This window comes from Rattus norvegicus, chromosome 2 (genome assembly GCF_036323735.1).
Source record: "Rattus norvegicus strain BN/NHsdMcwi chromosome 2, GRCr8, whole genome shotgun sequence".
NCBI lineage: Eukaryota > Metazoa > Chordata > Mammalia > Rodentia > Muridae > Rattus > Rattus norvegicus.
Window position 1 is genome coordinate 160523135 of NC_086020.1, and position 8796 is coordinate 160531930.

Here is an 8796-nt window from a genome sequence, read left to right on the forward strand (position 1 = left end):
GGGGTCCTATGCCCAAGAGTGGTATAGCTATATCTTGTAGTAACTTTTTATTTTCCAATACCCAGAAAAAGAAAATAAATCATTGTAAGTGAGAGCACTCAAATATTTAGGACTATATTCCTGAAAGCTTGGCTCTCTGATGTTTTGTCCAATAGCTGAAACACAACTATAAATTGAAATATAACTTCTGGCTATGATGAACAAGAATGGGATTATTCACATTTCTTTCAGTGGTTAAAACAAGTTTTCTGAGTTAAGAACCACTACTGTGGATATAGAAACATTTTTATTGTTGTTGCTGTTTTGCAATTAGGATATAAAATCAGGAAACTTGTGCTTATTCTTCAGGAAAGAACTGCAGAAAATGATTATGAACTACCATTGTAACCTGTGTATCAGTGTATAAAATCACCATTGTTTTTCTCTCATAGAATTTCATGTTCTTCTTGTAGTCCTTACTGCTGTTCATCCACTTTAACTCATAAGTTATCAACAATACCAAGCACATGAGTTGCTCAGGGATTTCACATTCCCCCCAACGATGAGAACACATTATTCTTGAATCATTCATTAACCAGCATGATGAAATTTTAGTGTATTTTCCTTGAAGTAATTATATTTTTCACTAAATATACTGCTATCTAGGTTTGAAATGATGGAGGACACAGGAACTATTTGGCATGAGTTTTAGGAATGCAGAAGGTGGCATGAAATATATTCCTTATATAATTAAACAGGAGAGCAAGAAAACTATGTCCAGATGCTGTTGTTTACAGGTTTTTCTCCTTTCTATGCAAGATGTACTATTGAGGCAGTAGCTTCTCTGAGATCTATAGATCTGCCTCTGGGTTCTGTACCTCCTGAACAAGAGGCACATTTATTCTGTCACCAAAATTTCCATTTTTCTCATACCAGGGGAATCATTGGTTCAGCATTTTTGAATACTAAGAACTGATGAGCATCTCAGTCTTCCCTACATATTCTAACTATGGCTGGTCCTTCTCACATAGCATAACTTTCCTCTCTATCCTGACATCAACTTGTGTTTGGCCTGCAGGTGCAGTAATAACAGCATCCTTGGAGAAATACTTTATTCAGATATGTACTTCTGTAAACACAAATTCCAGTCCAAAATGTTTATGATGCTCATTGGGAGATTAGTATTGCTTCCTTCAGTCTTCAACTCACATATCCCATCTGAAGTGCTTCTAAGGAATGTTGTCTAGAATGTGCTTCTCTTTGATTCTTAGCTTAAACTCTATCTCAGAAGCTCAGCTTATTGCATTGTAATAATGCATTATCTTTCATCTGTATATTAATCTATTTTCTTTTTTAAAAGCTAGCTCTCCAGTTAAATATATATTTAATTTGAAAAGAAGTTCATGTCCATCCTCTCAAGTTACTTTACATCCAATGTATATCACAGTTGCTAGCACATAGTGAACAGCCAACAATATGTTTTATGTTCATAAGTTCAATATGGGCACTATTTTAGAAAGTTATTTTTGGAAGCTATGTTATTGAATTTTCCCATTGCTATGAACAAATACCTGACATGAAGCAACCTAAGGGAAGGATGGTTTATTTTGGCTCACAGTTAGAGAAGATTTGGCAGTGGAAGCTGCTGTACACAGAGATGGTGCAATATTTCTCTCGCTCTGTAGATCAGGGAGCATCAAGAAATGAATGCTTGCCCTCACTTGCTCTTCTTTTGTTTTTCAATTTGAGATCTTAGCCAATGAGATAGAAAACTGACAGTCATATTATATTGTCTTCCCTGTTCTGGAAAATCTCCCTGGAAGCACCGTTTGGATAAACATCTCTCTCTCTCTCTCTGTCTCTCTGTCTCTCTCTCTGATATATATATATATATATATATATATATATATATATATATATATATATATATATATCCCAAACCCATTTATATTGACTTTGAAGATTCATTTTCACAGAAGCTCTATATACAAAGGACTTCAGAGAAAACTAGTCAGCAAAGGGTACTGTCAATATTCAAGTCAATAAGAGTGAACAAAGGGAGGTTGAAAATAGAGGAAGGATAAATAAGAAATCTGAACAACCAAGCTTAAGTAGGATAATTTGCATAGTAAGAAATCTGAGGGAAAAGAAGGAAGAATCAGAAGATATAGAGAATTTCAGTTTGAACTGAAAAGGGGACTTCCTTTCTAATGGGTGCAGAATGGAGTGGGAATAAAGTGTCAATAATCTTACCCAGCACTGGTCCTTGCTACAATACTGATATGCCCGGTAAGATGTACCTGCTAGTACATTAATAGATCAAACCATGTGTGGAACCTATGAACTGTCTCTTTGGCTTTGAAACATGCTCCATAGGAGGGAATCCCATTCCTACTATGATACTGTGATCTTAATCAGAATCTGGTAGCTCTGGAGTTCAGAAGCCTTTGGGTAGGACCTGATAGATTTGTTTTTTACTAATCATTCTTATTTTTGTCTTCTAAATATTCATGTTAATATTCATAAATTGGGTTGTTCTTTACCTTGGGGAGAGAAGCTTCCTTTGTAAATTTTATAAATTTTATTATTTAAAATAATCCTGGCAAATAAATAAAAGCATCACATACCAATATTAACTATGTCCACAATCGATAAAATATAATGAGTTTCTATCTTAGAATAGACATTCAGATGAGAAGCTTTGGAGTGTCATATTATATTTTATACTTTTAGTATTGCAAATATTTCCATTAAAAATAAGAAATCCATGGAAGAAATGCAACTAGCAAGACGATTCACTTTATATCCTTTTTCCTAACCATGTCCCTTACATGAATTTAGTCCATTTCCTTTTATTTAGCATTTGTTGGGTTATCTATTCATGTGTGTCCATGTGTATAATTTTTATATATTTGACTGGCTAGATTCTTCATATGAGGGACAAAATACTGTTATTTTTTTATTTTTAAGATTGTATTACTATGTTTAATAATACATATTTTATGTTCACCCACTTTTCTGCAGAAATTAATTTAGTATTTGTTAGAGTTGAGTGATATTCAAGTATACATGAGCCCTACATTTCTATTGACCATTTGTCTTTTAATGAATATCAAAGTTGATTTCATTTCTTTGTTATAGTAAATAAAACAATGATAAACACAGAAGTTCAGATCTCGTTGGTGAAGTATGGTGTTTCCTGGGTAGAAGCCCAGTGAAATAGCTGTGTCACATGGTAGTTTTATTTTTCATTTCTTTTCAAGAAATCTCCAAACTAATTCCCATAATGACGCATTAATTTGCTTCCCTATCAATAGTGGATAAAGATTCCTTTCTCTTCATTTTCTCTCAGGCATTTGTTGTCAAATTTTTTAATGACAGTCATTCCTAACATGGTAAGTAGAATCTCAACGTCCTTTTCATTTGCATTCCCCCGATTCCTAGGAACATTGAACATTTTTAAACTTGTCTATGTATATCTATTTTTGAAAGCTGTTGTTTCAGTTAATTTGTGAATTTGTTAATTGTTATATTCCCTAAACATTTAATTTCTTGAATTTTTGTGGAAATTCTGAATATAAGTTTCTTGACTCCAGATTTTTATGATAGCATTCCTAATGGGTGAGTAGGAATTGATGAAGCTTTTTTTTCCTTCTGATTTTAAACCACTTTTATTCACCCCGGGGGGATGCACCATTCCTGGAGGTACTGTGATGCACAGAGTGGACAGAGCAAGCTCCTATTCCAACTCCTACTTCCAAAAATCTATTTAATATATTGTCCTCAGATAGTGGACTTATCAGAAATTAAACTGAAAAGAATTAGAAACAGAGACTTACTAGATAGCTCATAACTTAATAGATCTTGCTGCTCTTGAAAAAGGTTGGAGTTTGATTCACAGCACCCACATTCAGTGTCTCACAACTATTTATAACTTTAGTGAAAGGAAATCTGGCACTCTTTTCTAGCCTTCATAGGTAACCATATTCTCATGCAATACCTACATACAGAAGCACAAAAGTAAAAAGTAAATTAACTGAACTTTAAATGGGCTTTAGTGAACTTAGAATTTTCCATTGTGGTGTAAATTTGTAACTAGGAGTCAGGATTTATGACAGGCTGGCCAATCTGAATGTGCCAGATACTGACTTTACTTTAAACTGCAGATGTAGTGACGACTCTCCAGTAAATTTAAAAATATGAGAAATCTTTAAGTACTTGTAATTGTAAGAAGTCCAGTTAAATATAAACCACAAAATATTCAAAAGGAATTTTCATTCTTTTAGTATAAAATATTATTTTATTTATTGGTGAACTGCAGTGACGTTAGGAGTACACGAGAGTGGCACACTAGAGAAATCAGCCAGCCTGTGCTGTGTGTATTTAACATTTTCTGTCTTCTGATATCATCACTGAGATCTTACAACAATGATAAAAATACAGGAACATTCCAACTCCTGTGCCTGATTTCCAACCTGAATGGGAAACAATTTGCATTGTTTATAGAGGGCTAAACTTTGTCTACATAGGGCAATGATTTTCTACTGAATTCAATTTTGCTCCACCGAACATGTTTGGTGGTGTTTGGCAGCATTTTCCACTGTTACTGGAATCTACTGAGCAGACATTGGGTCTGTGCTAAATATCAAGGGACTCTGAAAAGTAACTTCAGCATGCAGACAAGCACTCTCCATTCAGGAGCTAAGTGCTGAGCCCAAGAATCACCAATATAGAAAAAGCTTTCAACTTGGCTGTTGTTCAGAGCATAATGTCTAGAAGATGAAAATTACACATATGCACATTCATGTACATTTAGAAATGACTATGTAAGCAAATAAGTTGTAGAAAAATGAATTGTTCTTTAGAACCTATTTTTGATTAAATACAAACTAACACTTGGAGAAACTAACACTCTGCAGGAAAACTTTGGAAATTCTAATTTAGAATCTAAGAATGGGATTTTCTATGGTGAGGAACACAGTAAAAAGATTAATAACCACTTAAAAATTACTGAGACAAAAACATATAATGTCACTTCAGATTTGATTGCTAAACCTTGGACAAAGGCTACAGAAAAAGTGTGTAGAATTATTTATCAGATAATTGAAAAGACATATTGAAATTCATAACATATAATCTCATCTATACATTTTCTAAATCACAGAAAAACAGCTTCCATGTGTTTGTGGGCTTTCTGCTGTTTTTGTTGCTATTAAAGACCAGCCGTAGTCCATGATGATCTTATAGGATGCATGGGATTATTTCTATCTTGCATCTGTTGAGTACTACCTGAGGACTCAGCTTTACTACTCCTGGGCATATATCCAAAATATGCTACAACATATAACAAGGACACATGCTCCACTATGTTTTGGCAGCCTTATTTACAATAGCCAGAAGCTGGAAAAACCCAGATTTCCATCAACAGAGGAATGGATACAGAAATGTGGTACATTTATACAATGGAGTACTACTCAGCTATTGAAAACAAGGACTTCATGAAATTCTTAGGCAAATGGATGGAACTAGAAAATAGCATCCTGAGTGAGGTAACACAATCACAAAAGAACACACCTGGTATGCACTCACTGATAAGTGTATATCAGCCCAAAAGCATGGAATACCTAAGAAAAAATTCATAGATCATATGAAGCCCAAGGAGAAGGAAGACTAAAACGCGCTTGTTTCAGTCCTTCTTAGAAAAAGAAACAAAACACTCAAGGGAGGAAATATGGAGACAAACTGTGGAGCAGAGACTAAAGGAAAGGTCATCCAGAGAATGCCCCACCTTGGGATTCATCCCATATACGGACACCAAACCCAGACACTATTGCTGATGCCAAGAAGTGCAAGCTGACCGGAGCCTGATATAGCTGTCATCTGAGAAGCTCTGCCAGAATTGGGCATCAGTAGGAGGAAAGGCCCTTGGTCCTCTGAAGGCTTGATGACCCAGTGTAGATGATTACCAGGGCAGGGAGGAGGGAGAGACTGGGTAGTTTTGTTTGAAGCACCCTCATAGAAGCAGGGATGAAATAACGGGTTTTGGGAGGGGAAACCAAGAAGGGTGATAACATTTGAAATGTAAATAAAAATATCCAATAAAAGAAAGAAAAACAACAAAAGTAGAAATTCATCCTGAAGACATGTCTCTTTCATGCCAAAAGCAATTAACTATTGTGAAATATGAAATTATTGTAAATTAAAATATAATTACATTAAATATTCTTAAAAAAGCTGCTTTAGATCTTTAGATAGCTTTGCTCTTGCCAATGACCAAAGCCCAATCTTTTATTTGCTTATTAATTCAGTCATTTACCTCAAGTTCTCTTTTGATTTTTCCACAAGTCAGCTTTTTATGACTTCGAACCCTTGATTCTTAGAAAAAGACAAAAAGTACCTCTTTTTAACCCAGCAAGTCCTATGCCATTTGCTGGGCACAGCAGTGGTAGTTGTCAAATCTGGACATATAGGCTATTTTTATGTGAAACACTTAGCTTTCTATTTTCCATCTCCTTAATTACCTTAGCTTGGCTGTCCTGGAACTTGCTCTGTAGATTTGCTTTGAACTCAGAGATCTGCCTGCCTATTTAAACACAAACAACAAACAGTAAATTTAGCCGGGTGGAATCCTGCCTTGAGATCATCACCTCTCTTTCACTTCCTGGTACTCCTTTATTACTTGAACCATAAACCTTATTTTATTAACTATTCCTTTTCTCTTACAGTCTCATTAGTATGGTTGCCTCTGCTCTTTCAGGTCTGTATAGCCCATCATACAATTCATATTACATCTTTATATTTGGGATACTTGAGAAATCCTGCTTATATATTCCTGAACTCATGTTTTCCAAGTTCTTTCTTTCTTTCTTTCTTTCTTTCTTTCTTTCTTTCTTTCTTTCTTTCTTTCTTTCTTTCCTTCTTTCTTTCTCTCTTTCTTTCTTTCCTTCTTTTTTTTTTATTAACTTGAGTATTTCATATATACATTTCAAGTGTTATTCCCTTTCCCGGTTTCCAGACAAACATCCCCCTCCCCCCTCCACTTTTTCATGGGTGTTCCCCTCCCCATCCTCCCCCCATTGCCGCCCTCCCCCTAACAATCTAGTTCACTGGGGGTTCAGTCTTAGCAGGACCCAGGGCTTCCCCTTCCACTAGTGCTCTTACTAGGATATTCATTGCTACCTATGAGGTCAGAGTCCAGGGTCAGTCCTTGTATAGTCTTTAGGTAGTGGCTTAGTCCCTGGAAGCTCTGGTTGCTTGGCATTGTTGTACATATGGGGTCTCGAGCCCCTTCAAGCTCTTCCAGTTCTTTCTCTGATTCCTTCAACGGTGGACCTATTCTCAGTTCAGTGGTTTGCTGCTGGCATTCGCCTCTGTATTTGTTGTATTCTGGCTGTGTCTCTCAGGAGCGATCTACATCCGGCTCCTGTTGGTCTGCACTTCTTTGCTTCATCCATCTTGTCTAATTGGGTGGCTGTATATGTATGGGCCATATGTGGGGCAGGCTCTGAATGGGTATTCCTTCTGTGTCTGTTTTAATCTTTGCCTCTCTATTCCCTGCCAAGGGTATTCTTGTTCCCCTTTTAAAGAAGGAGTGAAGCATTCATATTTTGATCATCCGTCTTGAGTTTCATTTGTTCTAGGCATCTAGGGTAATTCAAGCATTTGGGCTAATAGCCACTTATCAATGAGTGCATACCATGTGTGTTTTTCTGTGATTGGGTTACCTCACTCAGGATGATATTTTCCAGTTCCAACCATTTGCCTATGAATTTCATAAAGTCATTGTTTTTGATAGCTGAGTAATATTCCATTGTGTAGATGTACCACATTTTCTGTATCCATTCCTCTGTTGAAGGGCATCTGGGTTCTTTACAGCTTCTGGCTATTATAAATAAGGCTGCTATGAAGATAGTGGAGCACGTGTCTTTTTTATATGTTGGGGCATCTTTTGGGTATATGCCCAAGAGAGGTATAGATGGATCCTCAGGCAGTTCAATGTCCAATTTTCTGAGGAACCTCCAGACTGATTTCCAGAATGGTTGTACCAGTCTGCAATCCCACCAACAATGGAGGAGTGTTCCTCTTTCTCCGCATCCTCTCCAGCATCTGCTGTCACCTGAGTTTTGATCTTAGCCATTCTCACTGGTGTGAGGTGAAATCTCAGGGTCGTTTTGATTTGCATTTCCCGGATGACTAAAGATGTTGAACATTTCTTTAGGTGTTTCTCAGCCATTCGGCATTCCTCAGCTGTGAATTCTTTGTTTAGCTCTGAACCCCATTTTTAATAGGGTTATTTGTCTCCCTGCGGTCTAACTTCTTGAGTTCTTTGTATATTTTGGATATAAGGCCTCTATCTGTTGTAGGATTGGTAAAGATCTTTTCCCAATCTGTTGGTTGCCCTTTTGTCCTAACCAGAGTGTCCTTTGCCTTACAGAAGCTTTGCAGTTTTCTGAGATCCCATTTGTCGATTCTTGATCTTAGAGCATAAGCCATTGGTGTTTTGTTCAGGAAATTTTTTCCAGTGCCCATGTATTCCAGATGCTTCCCTAGTTTTTCTTCTATTAGTTTGAGTGTGTCTGGTTTGATGTGGAGGTCCTTGATCCACTTGGACTTAAGCTTTGTACAGGGTGATGAGCATGGATCTATCTGCATTCTTCTACATGTTGATCTCCAGTTGAACCAGCACCATTTGCTGAAAATGCTATCTTTTTTCCATTGGATGGTTTTGGCTCCTTTGTCAAAAATCAAGTGCCCATAGGTGTGTGGGTTCATTTCTGGGTCTTCAATTCTGTTCCATTGGTCTATCTGTCTGTCTCT

At 36.6% G+C, this 8796-nt stretch overlaps 1 pseudogene; it reads right to left on the reverse strand.

Annotated features, from left to right (window-relative positions):
• Positions 1–3662: 3662 nt before the first annotated feature.
• On the reverse strand, positions 3663–3842 carry LOC120101104 (U2 spliceosomal RNA; annotated as a pseudogene).
• Positions 3843–8796: the final 4954 nt, after the last annotated feature.